The 19,004-nt window shown below is 46.5% G+C and overlaps 1 long non-coding RNA gene across 1 annotated transcript; it reads left to right on the forward strand.

Moving 5' to 3' along the window:
- The first annotated feature begins 241 nt into the window (after positions 1-241).
- LOC138580333 (uncharacterized) lies at positions 242-18,717 on the forward strand. Its single transcript, XR_011304234.1, has 2 exons — positions 242-14,729; positions 14,783-18,717. It is a non-coding gene; the product is annotated as an uncharacterized lncRNA (long non-coding RNA).
- The last annotated feature ends 287 nt before the right edge of the window (positions 18,718-19,004 follow it).

Below are 19,004 nucleotides of genomic sequence, written 5' to 3' on the forward strand. Positions count from 1 at the left end.
TAGTTCAAAGTGAATTTGCACTGCTGAAAAGTGACTTTTCCGTGCTGAAAAGTGACTTTGCACTGCTGAAAAGTGACTTTGCCCTGCTGACACAAACCCTGATTCATGGAACCGTGCAAAGTGTATTTGTGCTGTGCAAAGTCCGGGCAAAGTCACCACATAGTCATTTTTGAAGTACAAAATGACTTTGCCCGGACTTTGCACAGCAAAATTTACACTTTGTACGATTCCATGAGTCAGGGTGTATTCCAGCAGTGCAAAGTCACTTTTCAGCAGTGCAAATTCACTTTGAATCGAGCAAGAAATTTCATGAATCGGGCCCACAGTGTCTAGTAGCCAAAATGAATAGGCCTTAATCCAATGCAGTACATAAAACAACACATTATAATAGAAATTAAAATAAAACAACATATAACATCTATTTACGAATCCAATTTTCGAATAAAAGAATCCAAGGTCTGATTTTGGGCCGTTTTCCGAATGTAAACGCTCCCATAAAGATTCCCAGGGCGGGAAGATACATTAAGCAAAGATGACATTTGCAAGACAGGTCAGAGCTGGGCATGCGCAGAGCAGGTGTTTGACATTTCCCATGGAGTTTGAACAGGGACTGCAGATAGCATCTTGTACCCCCTCTGCCTTCCAGTGTCATGTGGGAATAGTATTTGCTGGCTTTAAAACGCGTGAGCCCAGGAGGGCAACAGTTCCACGTGTACACATGATGGGCTGGATTCACAAAGCGTTTTCCAAAGGGCGCATCCCTTTTAAAAAACGCGTTGTGAATCAGAACCAATGTGTCTTCATCTCGAAAAGTCTATTCAACTGCAAATGTCCCTGCCCTGTCGTATGTTGTGTTTTGCATGATCGCTAGTGTGTCCTTGTATTGCCCATCTATAAAACACCCAGGACATAACTGAGGTTCGTATTGCCCATCTATAAAAGAGCCCAGGACATAACTGAGGTTCGTATTGCTCCGAAACCTCTCAAGAAATACCAAGCGAAACAATTAATGGATACAATATCCTCTTAGAAATTGAGTAAAAGTGTTAAAAAAAATGATACTCATCGTCAGAAATGGAGTAAAAGTGGAGTAAAAATGATACTCATAGTCAGGAATGGAGTAAAAGTGGAGTAAAACTGATACTCATAGTCGGGAATGTAGCAAAAGTGTTCATAAAAATGATACTCATAGTCAGGAATGGAGTAAAAGTGTTCAGAAAATGTCACAGGCTTGACGTCAAGCGCTATATAAATCTAATAAATACAAATACGTCATCTATAATGGACCGCAACTGACCTGGACCATAAACGAGTGAGTCAGCAGTAACATCTCTCTAGACAAAGGAACACAAAGCAACCAATCACATAGTCAGAACGGGTCCCATTGCATCATGAGGCCACAACCGCATCCACTGCCATCGCGCGTCCTCAAGATAAACCGCGGGAAGGAATGCCAAGCTCTGTGTGAATGTCACTGGTTCTTCTGAGACGGCTGTTTTGCACTCTAATGCACATGGTATCTCTTATATATTGTTTATGCTGCATGCATCTGCCGTTGGTATTTTTATTTATTCAATAGGGGGTTGAGCGCTTTGATCAAAAACACTCTGCAGGGTTGTAAAAAGAGAAAGCAGAGCAGTGCCCTGGATGGAGCCGCCGGGAGGGAGATTAGTGTGAGGCAGACATGAGGGGATCCAGGTAGTGTAGGGGGAACATACCTGTGCGGACATAGACTGGCACCCGCACGGCTGGGCAATATAATTAGTGTTCAGACCTATGGCGTGACGAGGGAAGCAGTGACGCCATTACAGCACCGGTTGGCATCGAAACCTCCTAACAATACGCCTGGAAACACATGAAACGCATACCATGTCACAACGATCAACATGTCCTCTATACACATTGTGTAGGTGAAACTACCTCAGACCGAGCAAATCTAGAATACAGCAAACATATGCTCCCAATGATCACTTTCCCCGTGTGTTCTCCACAGCCTCAGATCACAGTTGCTCTCGATAGGGAAGATACCAAGCAATCTATGTGCCTCCACCGAGGCACGCCTCCCAGAATATCACTCCCACCCAAACCCTCTCCCTAAATTCCACCCACCATATCCATTTTCGTTGACCCCACGCCCTTCACGGCCCCTGCTCACTGTCACACCCCCCCCCACACACATCCACCAATGCCTCCCACTTACTCTAACCTGTGCACTCAATGGCGGGCTCCCCGCGCTATTCCCGCACCCCAAGTGCCAACGCCACTATCCCACTCGGGAGGATAGCTCAGAGGCAACGTGCTCACCTTGGAAGCAAGACAACACGGAGCAAACCAGGTTTGATCCCCTGGTCCGCTCTTAGAAACCTCTGGGTATTAAGCACGTTATAAATAACCTATCAAATATCACCCGACGGCCACAATCCTTCTCTGTTCAGCTTTGCCGCACTGCACTCCATTTCCTGGCTCTGCAGCAAACACTGAACATAGAAAGCGGACAATGTTTTTGCCAGCCTTGTGTTCGCTGCGCAGGCCAGTTAGTCGCGCGTGGCTTCTGTGACCTTCGTGTGGCGAAGGTGGATTCGATAAATGCATTTTCGCCGAACATGGTTAAAACAAAACCACGTACTAAGTAGCGTGCAAGTGTGAATTTTGAAATTGTGCATGTATTTTTAAATTAAAATATTCCTTTTTATGTAAGATACACATGATTTTATTTTGCCTTTCTTTTATGCAATTGCCGCCTTAGGAAGGAACTGGCATTGGATCACCCCACGATTGATTTCCATTATGCGGACTACATTTAAAACATTTGAACACTGGACTAAATATTGTTTGTCGTTTAAATTAAAACGCACAGTAACATTTAATAGCGTGGATTTGTCCCTTAGTTCTGGAAGGTTTTCCCAGACTCTATCCTGTGATTAATAGACATCTCCTAGGTGCAGGGGGACCCCTGATGAGCGCCCTCATTCGGCTGATCATCAGTTTTCATGAAGGGGAGCAACCAGCAGGGCCCCAGTCATGTTCAAGGGTTTACATATAGGGGCAGAGCCAGCCCCAACATTTTGGGGGGGCTGGATGGCAGTTTTGAAAAGTGTTAGTGAGACAGGACATTAAACCTATTACGCTACTGATCACTGCCCCAACATCCGTCCTACCGCCCCCTCCCCAAGTCCAAGAGGCTGAGTAGGTATTACGCTTTCCTTTGGCCCATTAGATCACTCTTTCACACCAACTCACCATAGGCGTAGCCACGATTGTGTAACAAGGGGGGGCCTGGAGCTAATGTCGGGGGTCCACACTAAGAAGAGCCCACAGAAGGAAGGGCAATTGTTCTGCCCCCAGCCAAATGCACAGGAGTGACAGAGAGTAGGGAGGGGGGCGAACCAATCAAGGGGGGTTGTCCGCTTGAGAAAAGTTTTTAAATAATAGGTTAAAATAGTGCATTTTTCAGTACACTTTATGTGATAAATTAGGTAAAAAGCCACAGAGTTTATAATCGGTTTTGTCGGGTAAGACATGAAAAGTACATTAGATGCCAGGTCACCAACATTGCACAGGAGCATTTTCAAACACATTTTCATAATTCCTTTGCCCAACATATGCCAGTACCCTGCAAATGTAAAAAGCATTTTCATATCGATTGTGCCCACACATGTCCATTCCGGTGCACCTATATATGCCACTATTCCCACATAGAAAATACTCATGTTTACTTTGTCCATAATGCCAGTAAGGATACTATAACAAAGCATGTTTATGCTAGCTCTGCCAATACATGCCATTGTCCCCATGTTAGGCTTGCCTTAATGCCAGTGAGAAAAAGCCATGTCACAGTAAGCAACATATAGTGGCTGGCTACACAAATCCCCCACTCCCCATATAAGAACTCTCATCATGTATGTTCTCCCTAATGGCCGTAAAACATGTCATGCCACAGTAAGAAATCAGATGACTGTGGGGTAGAGTGGATCCCTGGAGTGTCTAGGCTGCAAGGTGGCGAGGAACAGGAGATAAAGCTGAACAGATAGATACTGGGGAGCAAAGCCATGCATAGATATAAAGACTATTAGGAGGAATTTAAATAGTGGCCACATGGAAAGACAGCAGTTATGGAGTTGGTTGACCAACGTGGTAGAGGGGTGTGGAGGATGTACAGCACGCAGGTTAAAAAAGAGGAGAATAATTTAAGGAGTAGAGAGGCTGGCACGCGAGAAGACGGCCACAGTGGTAAAGTTGGCTGAGTGAAAGGGTAGAGGTCAGAGCTTAAGTGGAGCAGTGGATGAGAAGGGGGCAGATTTTGTGGATAGCAGATAGGTTCGAACTGTCCTCGTCTCAGGAGATGTTATGAATTGCTGGGGCTTCAGGTCAAAGTCAAACAGAACCCCATGTCTATGGGTCTGAGGGGATGAGGAAAGAAGGTCAGTGGGAAAGTAGAGAGTGGATGACAGGAGAGGTAATATACCAGGGTGTAGATGACCTCAGAACCAATCAATGACCAATAGCTATAACCGTGCGAGAGCCTGGAGAGTAAAGGTTCGGGGTAAAGGAGTGGAAGGAGAAGATCTGGGTAACTTCAGCAAAATATTAATAAAATACAGGTTACACATGCAATAATAAAGCCTTGCCATTGGTTGAGAAATCCCCAATTCGCAGGTATACATTGTGCAATTCATGGGTATGGTGACATTCCCACCCATTCCAGTCTTGGAAGCACTGATATTAGAACGATAACAATTTTTTGGTGTGATAATTGCAAAACAGCAAAGAGCCAAAATGTAGAAAGATGATGTCATTTCTGTGAATTATTAAAGCAATATAAACAGAGGGGAGTTGCTTTACTGCCGGTAATGCTATTTGGCCCAATTGAGAGGCCTGAGTGAATACACTTAATGTAGGCTGTGGGACATTTCTGGCCAGAAAAGCCTCCCCCTCCACCAGGTGTGTGTTGCTATTAGCACCCAGGCATGCAAGCCGGGCCGCTAATGGTTTCTTGTTCAACAGAATGTTGGCTTTGCTCAGATCGCACCTGACAAATTCTCTTAAAACAAAGAAGGATGGCCACCCTGGAGTCCCTTTTCTATGTCTTTGTTGAAGCAGAGAACCTAGCCCAGTAGATGGGCACCCTGGGCCAAGAGTAAGGCGGGTGTGAGCTGGGGCAGATGAGGGCCAGTGCGGGGGACAATGTAGGCAAAGAAAAATGGTGCCACCCACCTGCACGGAATGGAGGCTTTACCACAGCTTGCGATCCCTGCCCTCTAATTTGAAAGTGCCTCTCCCACAGGTGCTAAATAACATAAATCCTCAGAACTATGGATTTCACGCAATATGAAGCCCAGAATATGGACATCGGTATTAAAACGTGCTCTCTAATCCTTACAACTGCTTTAAAAAATCATAACACAGCATGTGATTAGCTCTCCATACACATAGCTGGCCAACCCCACATCCCGGGAACCAGTCCTTGCAGGCTTCAGCTGTGAACCCCTTGTTTCAGCAGCTTACCTTTACAGGAATGCAATCAAACCACCAGTCATTGTAGACATTTGGGGCTTTGCGTTATTATTTTTTTTTTTTTTGCTGCGCGGACTCAAGAAAGGAGCAGTCCATGTCTGAAGAACAGAATGACCTTGAAATCTGCTGTGCTAAAAAAAAAATCCCTACCTACTGAATAATCTATATGAAGCATAGCATAGTATATTTTCTATTGTATAGTCTACCAAACAGGACACACCACTTTTCAATTTCCCACATTAAATAATTATTTGTCTGTTAAAAAGAAATTGACGACATACTAAAGCAAATTAGACTGTGTACAGTGGAAAGGTTATGCCATGATCTTGTGCATAACAATTGTGAATGAAAAGTCAATAATCAATTACACACACACACCTTCAAAGAGAAAGAGATGATCATGTTGCTTTAAATTGTTTCAGTTATAATTATAATTATTATCATTCTTATTACAGTATGTATTGAGCACAGACCTAGCTTGGGGGAGCAACAGAATGCTATACAAGTCATAAGGAGAAGTACCCAGTCGGGGAAGTATAGATACAATGAAGCGGGAGATAATAACAGAGGGGGTGGAAGGGTGGGTGAGTATTTTAGCAGCAAGAGATCTTCAAGCAACCTAACTACCCTTTGATATTGGGTGGATCAGTGTTGCATAATCTATGCACCTGCAAATTGTGGTATCACATTAATTCCATTAACTGGTGGCGTGGGTGTTGCAGGATCGCTTGTGGCAACACCACCCAGAAGCAAGAGGCTCTCTGTAATGGTGAACTATGATGCTTCGCTGTCTGCTGTGGCACACACTGTCCTCGGCACCCAGCAAATGCATGGAGATGACAAGGGAGTATTATTGCATTGCCAGTGCCTGTGAGGTTCTTCCTTGCAGCTCAAACTCCTGACATCAGTGGGGAAGAGTGAGGAGAAGCCTCACGCGGCCGCTGGCCATGCCCTCCTGATCGTTACCCCCGCAGGCTACTCTATCCTGGGTCGCGACCGACTAACCAGCAGAGGTGGCGGTGCAGCACTCATCCACAGAGAGTCTATCCCATCACAGCCATCACTACGAGCCCGCCACAAATTTTGACCTCCGGTCCATGGAACTCTCACTATCCCCCACAACCACCATCTCTCTTCATATTGTCTACTGCACCTCAGGTACTATGTATTCTTTCGAGGAGGATCTCCTGTGGCTCCTTACTAGTGGTCTCAAACCAAGATCCAAACAACTACTCCTAGGTGATCTTAAGTTAGGTTTCAACAATATCACTGATAAAGACGCCATCTCATTAGCCAATGGCCTCAACGCCCTGGGCAGCTCTCATTGCATACTAGCTCAATTCCACATTCTGGGACGCATACTCGACTGGCTCACAGACCTCAACTACAGCACCACGATTAGCTCTAACCTGCCTTACCCACTGTCAGACCACCACATCATCTCATTCACCATCCCCACTGCTAAACAAATCGCCTATGCTCCTGATGCCTTGCCTCTGACATTATCATGTTGCAGCCGCAACCTCAACAAAGGCCGCAATCTTCCACTGCTGGCCTCCAACCTCTGCCCCATAACCACCAAACCCAGCTTGCTTGTCGACCACTACAACATGGTCTCCCAAGCCTTAAACACTCTTGCCCCCTTAAAGCAGCACATGGCTAAACTTGCACCCCACAAACATTCATGGTTCATGCCACACATCCAGACTATTCAGTCCTTAAAACGAGTGATGGAAGAGGAATGGCAGAAAACCCCTTCTGAATCTGATAAATCACACTTCATCGCCATTGCTAAATAATACAATCAGGCCATACATGACACTAAAGACTTCATCTATAACGAATGATAGAATCGCCAATGCCCAATCAGATTCACTTGAGCTCTTTGCCATCCGTTGAGAGCTTGAAACCCCAACTGCACCACCGCCCAACTCCACCAAAAATAATTCCTGGTGTGGCAATTTGCAAGACACCCTTATGGGCAAAATAACCACACTACATGACAAAATCTTCAAAAATCAAGCTTCTATCCACAAAACCCCCCAGCTAATTGCTCCCTCACAACCCCCCCCACGCCCCTACCCTCCCTTTCCCTCCAGCCTTTCAACTTTCGGCCAGTCACCGAATCTGAAGTAGCCCGGCTTAGGAAAGGCCTCAAACCATCCCGCTCCAAAGGTGACCTTTGCCCAGGTGCACTCATCAAAGACTGCGCTGAAGCTCTGACTCCCATCTTCACTGCCATCATTAATGCCTTCTTTGAGTCCTGTGTTGTCCCAACCAATCTCAAGGAAGCCTGGATCTCACCCCCTTTCAAAAAGTCCATGTTTGACCCTTCCATACTCTCTAACTACCGGCATATCACCACTGTCCCTTTCCTCCTAAAAATCTTGGATCATACAGCCCATCCTCAGATCCAAGTCTATCTTGAGCGACACAACATCCTGAGCCCACGCCAGTCCGGCCTTTGCCCGGGATACGGAACCGAATCCACCATGCTGGCCTTAAAGAACCAACTTGATGACCATACCGGTACCACCATGGAGAAATGGGGAATTACCACCCCATTCCAAGGTTGGCAGGGCGGTAATTCCCCCTTTCTCCATGGCTTTTCCCCATTCCCATTTTTGCCCCATAGGGCTCAATGGGAATGGGGAAGGGGCTAATTACGGTACTGCAAATTGCGGTACAGTAATTAGCACCAACTTCCCTTTGCGGGTCCCAACTTTAATGGCTGGTCTACACCAGCCGTTAAGGTCGGGTCCCGCAAAGGGACCTCGTAGTAAGGCGGTAAGGGTTTACCGGTGCCCTTAGCGGTACCGGTAAACACTTACCGCCTACCGTGTAATGAGGCCCTTAGCATCGGGCCTCACAATCGCCCCGTTGTGTTATTATTGTGCATGTCACTAGTTGAAGGCCCCTCTGCCACCGGCATGGCCTCATAGCGCTTCGGCAGGTTCAGCGTGCACGCTTGCAACACATAATAAAAAAGAGCGGTGATGGCTGCTGGAAGGCATAGGCAGCATTGTGACATCACTGCCCAGCTGCGATCATGTATTGCACCTGGTTACTTAAGCAAGTTTATTACAAGCGAGCTATGAATCAACATCTTGTTTACCGGGGTTAACTAGCACCACCTACCATTCTCCTGAGACCACCACATAAACGTTCAGTCTTGTCTAATAAATGTCCTTCGTGTCTATGTGTGCCCTGATGCCCGAGGGTTCCCGGTGCTATATAAATAAATACATTAAAAACAATAATAATAATGAGAAAATAAACTGCAGGTGTTTGCATGGAAGTTGCCATTTCCTATTGGCGTCCGCAATCTTCGGCTCTGCAGATGTTTTCAACCACAACTCCCACAAGCCTTATCCAGCACAGTCAAAGAAGAGCATTCATGGGAGACGTAATCCAATAATTCTGGAGAGTCTCCAGTTGCAGACCCCTGTCCTGTGCACTGTGGGGTTGTGCACATTTTGCAAATTCTGTGTTGTTTATATTATGTGCAACTACCATATATGTGTAGGGTTCACATTGATTTAAAATCTGTAATGGCAAGGAATTACTTAATAACTGTACATTGGGCCTCATTACGACCCAGGCGGTAAGTTACCGCCTGGGTCGTACCCTTACCACCATGGTGTAAACTATGTTGACACCATGGTGGATGGCGGATTTACCGCCCCATTCCAAGGTGAGTGGGGCGGTAAATCCCCATTTCCCATTTACCCTTCCCCATTCCCATTTTTGCCCCATAGGGCATAATGGGAGTGGGGAAGGCGCTAATTACGCCACCGTAAATTACGGTGGCGTAATTAGCACTGTGGTCCCTTAGCGCCATGGAATTTAACGCCTGCAAAAAGCAGGCGTTAAACTCACCATGACGCAAAGGGACCTCGGAATCAGGCGTTAAGGGTCGGGCGCCGTTTACGGCGCCGTTAACCGCTTAACGCCTGACTCGTAATGAGGCCCATTGTTTCCATAATTCACGGATATGAAGCCACTCCTATAGTGGGCCTATGGGAGAGCAGGAGTGGGTGTGATGGGGAGAGTGATGGGTAGATACAAGGGGAGACAAAGGTAGATAGAAAACGACAGACATGCAAATGCACCTATAAAAGTGCACCAGCCTTCATGCACACATGTGCAGACACATGCACTCACATACACGTTCCCTCACTCACACATCCATAGATGCACACACATACGTACGCACATGTACACTCATGTGTACACCTCCACAAAAGTGAAAGCACACATACCCAAAACGCACGCATAACTATCCAAACATTTGCACACACACACACACACATATATATACATAGGCACAAATGCATACATTTCCAGACGCACAACTATACATACAGGTGCCTGCTTGCAAGCATACACACACACACTGTACAGAGACATGTTTTTTTGTAGTTGGTGATTTGAAAGACACCCTAGGCCAGTGGTCTTCAAACTGTGGGGCTACACCCACCCCCTTTTAGGGGTGGGGGGCCTGAAGGAGGTCCAGGAGAGGCACGAGTGCCGTAAAAAAGTCCGTACGGTGACTGCTTTTAAAGGAAAATATAAGCAGACATGGCATGGGGGGGGGGCTTCAGCAACTATATTTTTATTGAAGGGGTGGCTCAGCATAACAAGATTTCAATACCACTGCCCTAGGCAGACCACTCAACTCAAGGTGTTTGGAAAGGAAGGAGGGGTGGGACAGTTGCATCACTATGGAGGAAAGGACACGGGTACTATTTAATCAGTCACCTTAGCTGAAAGCTATTTTTATCAATCCAGCATTCAGCCTCTGGCTGGAAGTGGGAACGTTGCCTTCTTTCCGAGTAGTGGACATACATTTCTATGCATTGAGAAAACCAGTGTGGGCTTCACTTTTGGGTTTTAAAGACTCCCCGAGCGCTGCACTCTACCTGGACCTGACTCACACAGATGTATGCTGGAGCAAATCACGCGAGGGTCGTGAGCCTCTCTGGTTTGCAGCTGCTGCCACATGCATGTTCCAGCATGGCCTGAAAATGGAGCAAACATGGAGTTTCCTGGAGCCTTTTTCAGATGCTAGCATGCAAACGCCGTTCACATGAACTGCTCCTGGACCCCGCAGAGATGCTGCAGGCGCACTCCATGTTTAGGCTGTGTGACTCTGACATGGAGTATCCGGTGCACATCTGAGCTAGAGTACCTTGGCATGTCCGTGTGATCTGTAACACACAATCTGGCCACCTGTCCTTTGTCTATTTCACTGTAAACAGGTTGATTGAATGGCAGCTCTGTGCTCTCCAGTCATCCTCACATTCAGGACTCAATACGAGGGTACAGGCGGGATGGACGGAGTCCCCCCACTTTTTTCAGAGGGCACCTTGATAGGGCTCATTTCTGGTGATGCCATGTTCAATTGGTATGTTAATGAGTCCCTCCACTTTTTTTTAGAACTTGACCCCATGTCACATTCCAAGGCACACAAATCAAGAAATGCCAGAACATATCTTTGCACAGTGACCCCAGACATGACTAATCAATAATACATACAATCAGGCACACTGTTTACATGCGTGCCAAAGCAAGCATTTGTCCTGATATCCCAATCCGATGAGAGCATTGGGAAATCAGAGATATCCTATAGGTCAATAATCACCCGGGGGCACTGGAGAGTATATTCACATACATCAAAAAGTATATAGGGCAGTCTGGCTACATGTATGCAAACTTTAAATGTGAATGGTGTTTATCTTCACACTTACTTATGTCCTGGAAAAAAAACCTTGAAGTCATTGGTATGATGTTGCACCCTTGGACAATGGTCCAGAAGTCATTGATAGGATGGAATTGACACTAAATATGGGTGCTCCCCAACTTAGATATGATCAGAAATACAAAATATAAATGGACAATATGTGAAATGTGCACCTAAAATGCCATGGAGGGGTTATGTTGGCATTTACAAAGCATAGCATGCCACTGAAACCTGTTAATTGATCACTGGACCAATCTATCAAAGTTCTTACCAGCATTCAACGCCTGGGCCTCCAGGACTCCCTCCATGTTTCGCACACTGTTTCTTCAGACGCACAAAGCTCTTGCTTGTGTGAGCCTTGCGCTCTCAGCTGCAAGAACCTGGCTGAAGCATTTCCCGCTACTTCAATCTAGTCTCCAGCTTGACCCCCATGTTGTAAGCCATGATGCTGGAATTAAATGCTGCCCATTAAAGCAGAGGGTATCTAGTCATAGCATCGAATGCCAAAGCATCGAATGCCTTACCATCTAAAAAAAAGCGTTGAAAAAAAACATCTAATGCTTTTTTTTAAGGTAAAGGGTTTCTTTTAATTGTATTGGGTTTTTAAAGGTTAAAGAAGGGGGTTGGAGGGACCCCCCCCCCCATTAAAAGTTTTAAAAAAAAATTGCATTCAATGCTTTTTGTAGATGGTAAGCCATTCGCTGCTATGACTATAAACCAAGCAGAGCATTGCAACACAGCAGTCAACATGTATTCGGCCACCACTTTATTTACCACGTATAACGATTCAGCATTATCAATATCTTCAATTGTACACCGTGGAATATGCGATTGTCTGCAGTGCAATGTGAGGGCTCACAAGAACCCCTCAGACACTGTGGTACTCATGCCCCCTGGCTATGCCCTTACCCAGCAGTGTAAAACGGGTGGTGCTGCGCCGTCTTCAAGCCTTCCACAAACAGGTCTGGTGTCCCTACTGCAGGCTTGGCCTGTCAATCCTCTGAACAATAAAGTCACGGCCGGGTTTTCTAAACCACCACAGTAATGGCTTATGTTAGTAGTCTTTTATACTGCGCCACTTCATCACCATAGTAGTTTAGAGCGCGTAGGGTTGTCTTATGGACGGGCATACTATGCCCCCAACATGGGTATCCAGACCTTAGAAAAATGATCAAGTGGAAGACAAGAGGATGGGGAAGCAGGAAGTAGATGCTACAAACACAGGGAGGGAGGAATGCAGTGGGGCAAGAATACAGGAAGTAGGTGCTACAAAAACATGGAGGGAAGAATTCAGTGGGGGAAGAATGCAGGAAGTAGATACTACAAACACATGGAGGGAGGGAGGCAGCACGGCAAGAATGCAGGAAGTAGATGCTACAAACAAAGTGAGGGAGTGGTGCAGCACAGGAAGAATTCAAGAAGTAGATGCTACAAACACGTGGTGGGAAGAATTCGGCATGGGAAGAATGCATGAAGTAGATGCTACAAACAGCAAGATGGAGGAATGAAGCGGGGAAGAATGCAGAAAGTAGGTGCTACAAACAGCAGGATGGAGGAATGAAGCGGGGAAGAATGCAGGAAGTAGGTGCTACAAACACAGGGGGGGGGGGGAATGCGGTGAGGGAAGTATGCAGAAAGTAGGTGCTACAAACACAGGGATGGAGGGATGCCGCAGGGGAACAATACAGGAAGGAGATGCTACAAACATCAGGAGGGAGGAATGTGGTGGGGAAGAATGCAGGAAGAATGTTCTACAAACCCAGGGAGGGAGGAATGCAGCACAGGAAGAATGAAGGAAGTAGGTGCTACAAACACAGGAAGGGAGGCATGCAGCCAGGGAAGAATGCAGGAAGTAGAGGCTCCAAACACAGGGACGGAGGTATGCGGTGGGGAAAGAATGCAGGAAGTAGGTGCTACAAACACAGGGAGGGAGGAATGCGGTGGGGAAAGAATGCAGGAAGTAGGTGCTACAAACACAGGGGGGGGGAATGCGGTGAGGGAAGTATGCAGAAAGTAGGTGCTACAAACACAGAGATGGAGGGATGCTGCAGGGGAACAATACAGGAAGGAGATGCTACAAACATCAGGAGGGAGGAATGTGGTGGGGAAGAATGCAGGAAGAATGTTCTACAAACCCAGGAAGGGAGGAATGCAGCACAGGAAGAATGAAGGAAGTAGGTGCTACAAACACAGGAAGGGAGGCATGCAGCCAGGGAAGAATGCAGGAAGTAGAGGCTCCAAACACAGGGACGGAGGTATGCAGCACGGGAAGAATACAGGAAGTAGATGTTACCAACAAAGGGAGGGAGGAATGCGGTGGGGAAAGAATGCAGGAAGTAGGTGCTACAAACACGGGGGGGGGGAGGAATGCAGCACAGAAAGAATGAAGAAGTAGGTGCTACAAACACAGGAAGGGAGGCATGCAGCCAGGGAAGAATGCAGGAAGTAGATATTACCAACATAGGGAGGGAGGAATGTGGTGGGGAAGAATGCAGGAAGTGGTTGCTACAAACACAGGGAGGGAGGAATGCAGCACAGGAAGAATGAAGGAAGTAGGTGCTACAAACACAGGGAGGGCGGCATGCAGCCAGGGAAGAATGCAGGAAGTATATGCTCCAAACACAGGGAGGAAGGAATGCGGTGGGGGAAGAATGCAGGAAGTATATGCTCCAAACACAGGGAGGGAGGAATGCGGTGGGGGAAGAATGCTGGAAGTAGGTGCTACAAACACAGGGAGGGAGGGATGCAGCATGGGAAGAATACAGGAAGTAGATGCCACAAACACCAGGAGGGAGGAATGCGGTGGGGGTAGAATGCAGGAAGTAGGTGCTACAAACACAGGGAGGGAGGGATGCAGCATGGGAAGAATACAGGAAGTAGATGCCACAAACACCAGGAGGGAGGCATGCGGTGGGGGAAGATTGCAGGAAGTAGGTGCTACAAACACAGGGAGGGAGGCATGCAGCCAGGGAACAATACAGGAAGTAGATATTACCAACACAAGAAGGGAGGAATGTGGTGGGGAAGAATGCAGGAAGTGGGTGCTACAAACACAGGGAGGGAGGCATGCAGCCAGGGAAGAATGCTGGAAGTAGATGCTACAAACACAGGGAGGGAGGAATGCGGTGGGGGAAGAATGCAGGAAGTAGGTGCTACAAACACAGGGAGGGAGGCATGCAGCCAGGGAACAATGCAGGAAGTAGATGCTCCAAACACAGGGAGGGAGGAATGCGGTGGGGGAAGAATGAAAGAAGTAGGTGCTACAAACACAGGGAGGGAGGCATGCAGCCAGGGAACAATGCAGGAAGTAGATGCTCCAAACACAGGGAGGGAGGAATGCGGTGGGGGAAGAATGCAGGAAGTAGGTGCTACAAACACAGGGAGGGAGGCATGCAGCCAGGGAACAATGCAGGAAGTAGATGCTACAAAAACGTGGATGGAGGAATGCAGCAGGGAAGTATGCAGGAAGTAGGTGCTATATACATTGCAAGGCAGGAATGCAGCAGGGAAGTATGCAGGAAGTAGGTGCTATATACATTGCAAGGCAGGAATGCAGTAGGGGAAGAATGCAGGAAATAGATGCTACATTTCCGGGCACAGCCCACCAAAGAAGGTGTTATTGCCATTGGTACCCCAACAAGCAGTAGCTAGCTAATGGCAATTTTTTAAATCTATGGAAACACGTATTGGTGAGCATCCTTTCAGAAAGGACAAAATCTCTGAACAAAGATGTCCACCCGGCAAAACGAAAAAGGTGCAAAAAAAGAGAACCTTTGAAATTTGCATGGGGGTCAACTCGGAGCAGCAGGGATGTGGACCAGGAAGAGCAAAACCTAAGTGGTTTGGTGAAGTCTGTACTGGAGGACTGTGGAGTCAGATGGCCTGATTTAAAAAAGCGTTTCCCAATTGGCGCAATCCCATTGATAAACGCTTTGTAAGTAAGGCCCAGAGAGCGGGGACAGGCTAGGCCGCTCCAGTCCATCTGCCCGCTGCTATGATGACGGTGGTCCGGAAGCACAGAATGCAAACAGTACATTTGCAGTGCAAAGTGACTGCACTGCAAAAGTGCACTTTGCAACGCTCTGTGAATCAGGGTGTTTGTTGGCAGTGCTAAGTCACTTTGCACCGTAAATGTTCCATGACTCGGGCCCTTAGAAACGAAAGCAATTAAAGGACATATTTTACTACATGTCAGGCAGCAATTTTGTAGAATATTCTAATTTCAGATGTTGCATTTTGAGTTAAAATGTCATAACCCTCATGAGTCTCATTTCAGAAGTTGTATCTTGAGTAAAATGTCACAACCCTCAAACTCTGTTTATTGAGTTTGGAAGTTCCTCTATTCCTCTCGGATACGCACATTAGGGCATCTGAAAAAGAGTCAAAATATGGGATGTTTGCGGGCAAACATGCCATCTTGTAAAACTAAAGTATCACAATAGCGATAATGTTAACACTGATTCTGACTTGTGCACTTTAAAAAAAGGTAAAATGAAGAAAATAAAACAAATACTCTGGCATGGAAGACAAGGGCTTCATGGTGTACAGAGAGGGGTTCCAGTTAAATGTCTCCCCTTGGGGCACAAAGGCAGGTTTCGTATGGGAACTGTTTAACTACAGGTTTAAAATTGGCACTTGGGAGAAAGTAGCTGTACTAACATATTGTATTAGGTTGCAGTAGAACTGAGATTTAAGACAGATGTTTGCATGTGTGAATATCAACATGAGAACAGCTGGCGCCTAAGCAACCATTTCACTTTCCACAGAATGATATGATAGGTTATTTATAACGCGCTTAGTACCCAGAGGTTTCTAAGCACGGACCTGGGGATTGAACCGGTGTTGCTCTGTGTTGTCTTGCTTCCAAGGTGAGCACGTAGCCCCTGAGCTATCCTCCCGAGACTAGAACATACAAGCATAGGAAATCATTGAAGTCCTGCTAGTGAAAGGGTTAATCTGCGGGTGCTTTCAAAGGTCCACCTAAAGGGAACTAACACAGTCCCATAGGTATAAAGTGAGCGATTTTATTTGGAATATACGGGGATTCCAAACAGCCAGAGGGGCCAAGAAAAGCCGATCCAGTGGAAGGGGCGGGATGAACTAAACACCTGAGTATTAAAAAACACCCACGCAGTTCACTCCTGGAAACCTGTAACGCGGAAGGAGGGAAAGGACACGCATTCTTGTAAAATCCCTTCTTGCTTCTTTGTAAAACACATTGGCCCTCACTATAACTCTGGCGGTAGCCGTGCACTTATTAAGGGCACAGCTGCCGACAGAGTTGTTTGGCCCCATGCCGAGTTTGGCGGACCCGGTAATTGCCCATTCGCGGGTGCCATTAAGGCCGGCCTCCCGATCCCCATTCTGCCCCATATGGCAGAATGGGAGTGGGAGCATGGTTGCACCGGTACCGTTTATAACAGTGCCGGTGCAATCATGAGTTCTGCCCGCGGGTGCCGGTATGCTGCAGTCCAGCACCACCGAGCAGAACTCGTAGTGTGGTGGAGAGGTAACAACGGCACCGGTAGCACTACCGGCACCGTCGTTGCCTTTCCGACACACTCACAATGAGGCCCATTGTACTGATGCAAATTGGCGTGCATGGTGAAACGCGTGAAACAGACATTGCAATTAATAAACTCTCCTTTTTCATTAATCCCTTCCCCGGGGATGTTTCGTAGCGCAGGATCAAGAAGGACAGGTGCTGGCTGTAGACGGTCCTGTGCATGCTGCTCTGTACGCAGTCGGCAGCGCTACACAGGGCATCCTACTGGTGAATACATTGCATTGCCTGCACTATCTCTATCTTCCTCTGTACAGGTTCCAGGGGTGGGGTGGGAGGGAGCGGCAACAATGCATTGTCAATCAAAAAAAGGAGCCGTTGTAGCATAAACATAGGGCTACAATCACACGCGTACCAGAGTGGACTGAGCTTCGTGGCATACGCGCTGTGGTGGCCGCACATGCCAGCAGGTTGTAAAGTCACCACGAGTGGTGCAGCCTGCCCAGCATGCAGATGCATATGCCACCTGCTCCTGAGGTTATGCTCAATTCAGGAAATCATCTACAGGTTACCCCATAACGATTATTATATATTAACATATACTGCCTGATTCATGGAATTGTTAGCGCCGAAAACGCAGATTTGCGCGCCTTTCTGCCCGAAAATCCCCATACTTCAAACAGGGATTTTCGGGCTGAAAGATGCACAAATCTTCATTTTCGGCGCTAATAATGCCATGAATCAGGCAGATAATCTGGCAGCACATAAAGACCACCAACCTATTCAGTCTGCCCTTCCCTAACTGCCTGTGGCACAAAGACCCTTCAAGGTCTCCAGCTTTATCTATGCACGAGAGCTGCTACAACGTGTAATTGCAAGTTGCAATTGCAAGTCTGTGTCAGCCATTATTCAATGGCGCTCAGCAGGCAACCCTCACACCTGTGTTTACTTCCATGCTGCAGATTCTGAAATGTGGTTTTAAGTTCTAGGCAATGCACGTGCACCTAAAGGTGCCCGGGGGATGTTTGCATCGCTGAATTCAATTCTACACGTCTGGAAAATCAAGACAGCATCGTATTCAGAGAAATCAGGTGCCTGACAGTATAATGTATTTGTGTTTGTGGGCCTGGGTATTCGGGCAAATACTGATCAGTTGTGTTTGATGAGGGACCAGAGTTGCTGAACAGCGAGTGGGGCTGGGGCAGAATCAAGTCAGCTAAACGTATGCGTTCCTCGACATTACACATAGCCTTCAGAGGCAATGGCCTCTTGTGAATGTACGTAATTCTCCAGTAGCCCCTTGTCACTTGATGACAGCCGCATTGGATGGATAGAGATTGCATTACCGCTATGACATGTGCAAACAAGTCAATTTCGTTTTGGTATGAAGTTTGCAAAATGGAAGTTGAAGGTTTCATCCTTTAGTGGGTGCACATATCAAATCCAGTTTTGACTACCTTGAAATATTTCTGCAACAAAAAACAGATACTTTTCACCGACCCTTAACTCTGTACTACTACCAAGGAGGACATTGCATTGACCACAAGACTGATGTGCTTCCAAAGTGGAAAAGAACGGCAAACAACAATGGATGATGTACGTTTTCCTTGTGGAACATTAAATGACTTGTCGAATTCAACTTCTGCAAAGTAAGGAATATAAATGCAGGAGTCAAAACGTGCATAAGATCAATTTCTAGCCTTAGACAAAATCTAACAAAGGGTTGGGGGGGGCGAAAGCATTTTTGGTCTTTGGACATGTTTAAAATAAATGGGTAAGTATTCGCTAAAAGCTGCAATGTTTTTTCTTAACAATTTCTGAACTTGATAAGCCCACTTTATAAAAGAAATTAAAAAATAAAATAATTGTTTTGCATACCTGCATACTGATTTGTCATCATCAAAGTTGATGGAAATAAAAAATGAAGGCCAGAAAATAAAAGGAACAGTTGAATTTGGATGTGTTAAATGCAAATTTCTTCACTAAAGTGATTTTTCAAAATGTGCATCAGCTTTTTATTATTTTAAAATTATGTTAAAAAAAAGGTCCACTCAAGAAGAGAATGTGTTAATCTGCCTCCCTCTGCAGTGTGATCTTGAACTAGAATGCGTTTTGGGATATCCCTCACGTTTTGGGAACTCCCTCACTATCCCCATTTCTCACCTCAGAACTGTTTTATAGATGGCGGGCCTCATTCCGAGATTGGAGGTAGTCATGGTGCTATTTGCGCCATGACTGCCTCCA

Source organism: Ambystoma mexicanum, chromosome 3p (assembly GCF_040938575.1).
Source record: "Ambystoma mexicanum isolate Mex_15411 chromosome 3p, UKY_AmexF1_1, whole genome shotgun sequence".
Classification (NCBI taxonomy): domain Eukaryota; kingdom Metazoa; phylum Chordata; class Amphibia; order Caudata; family Ambystomatidae; genus Ambystoma; species Ambystoma mexicanum.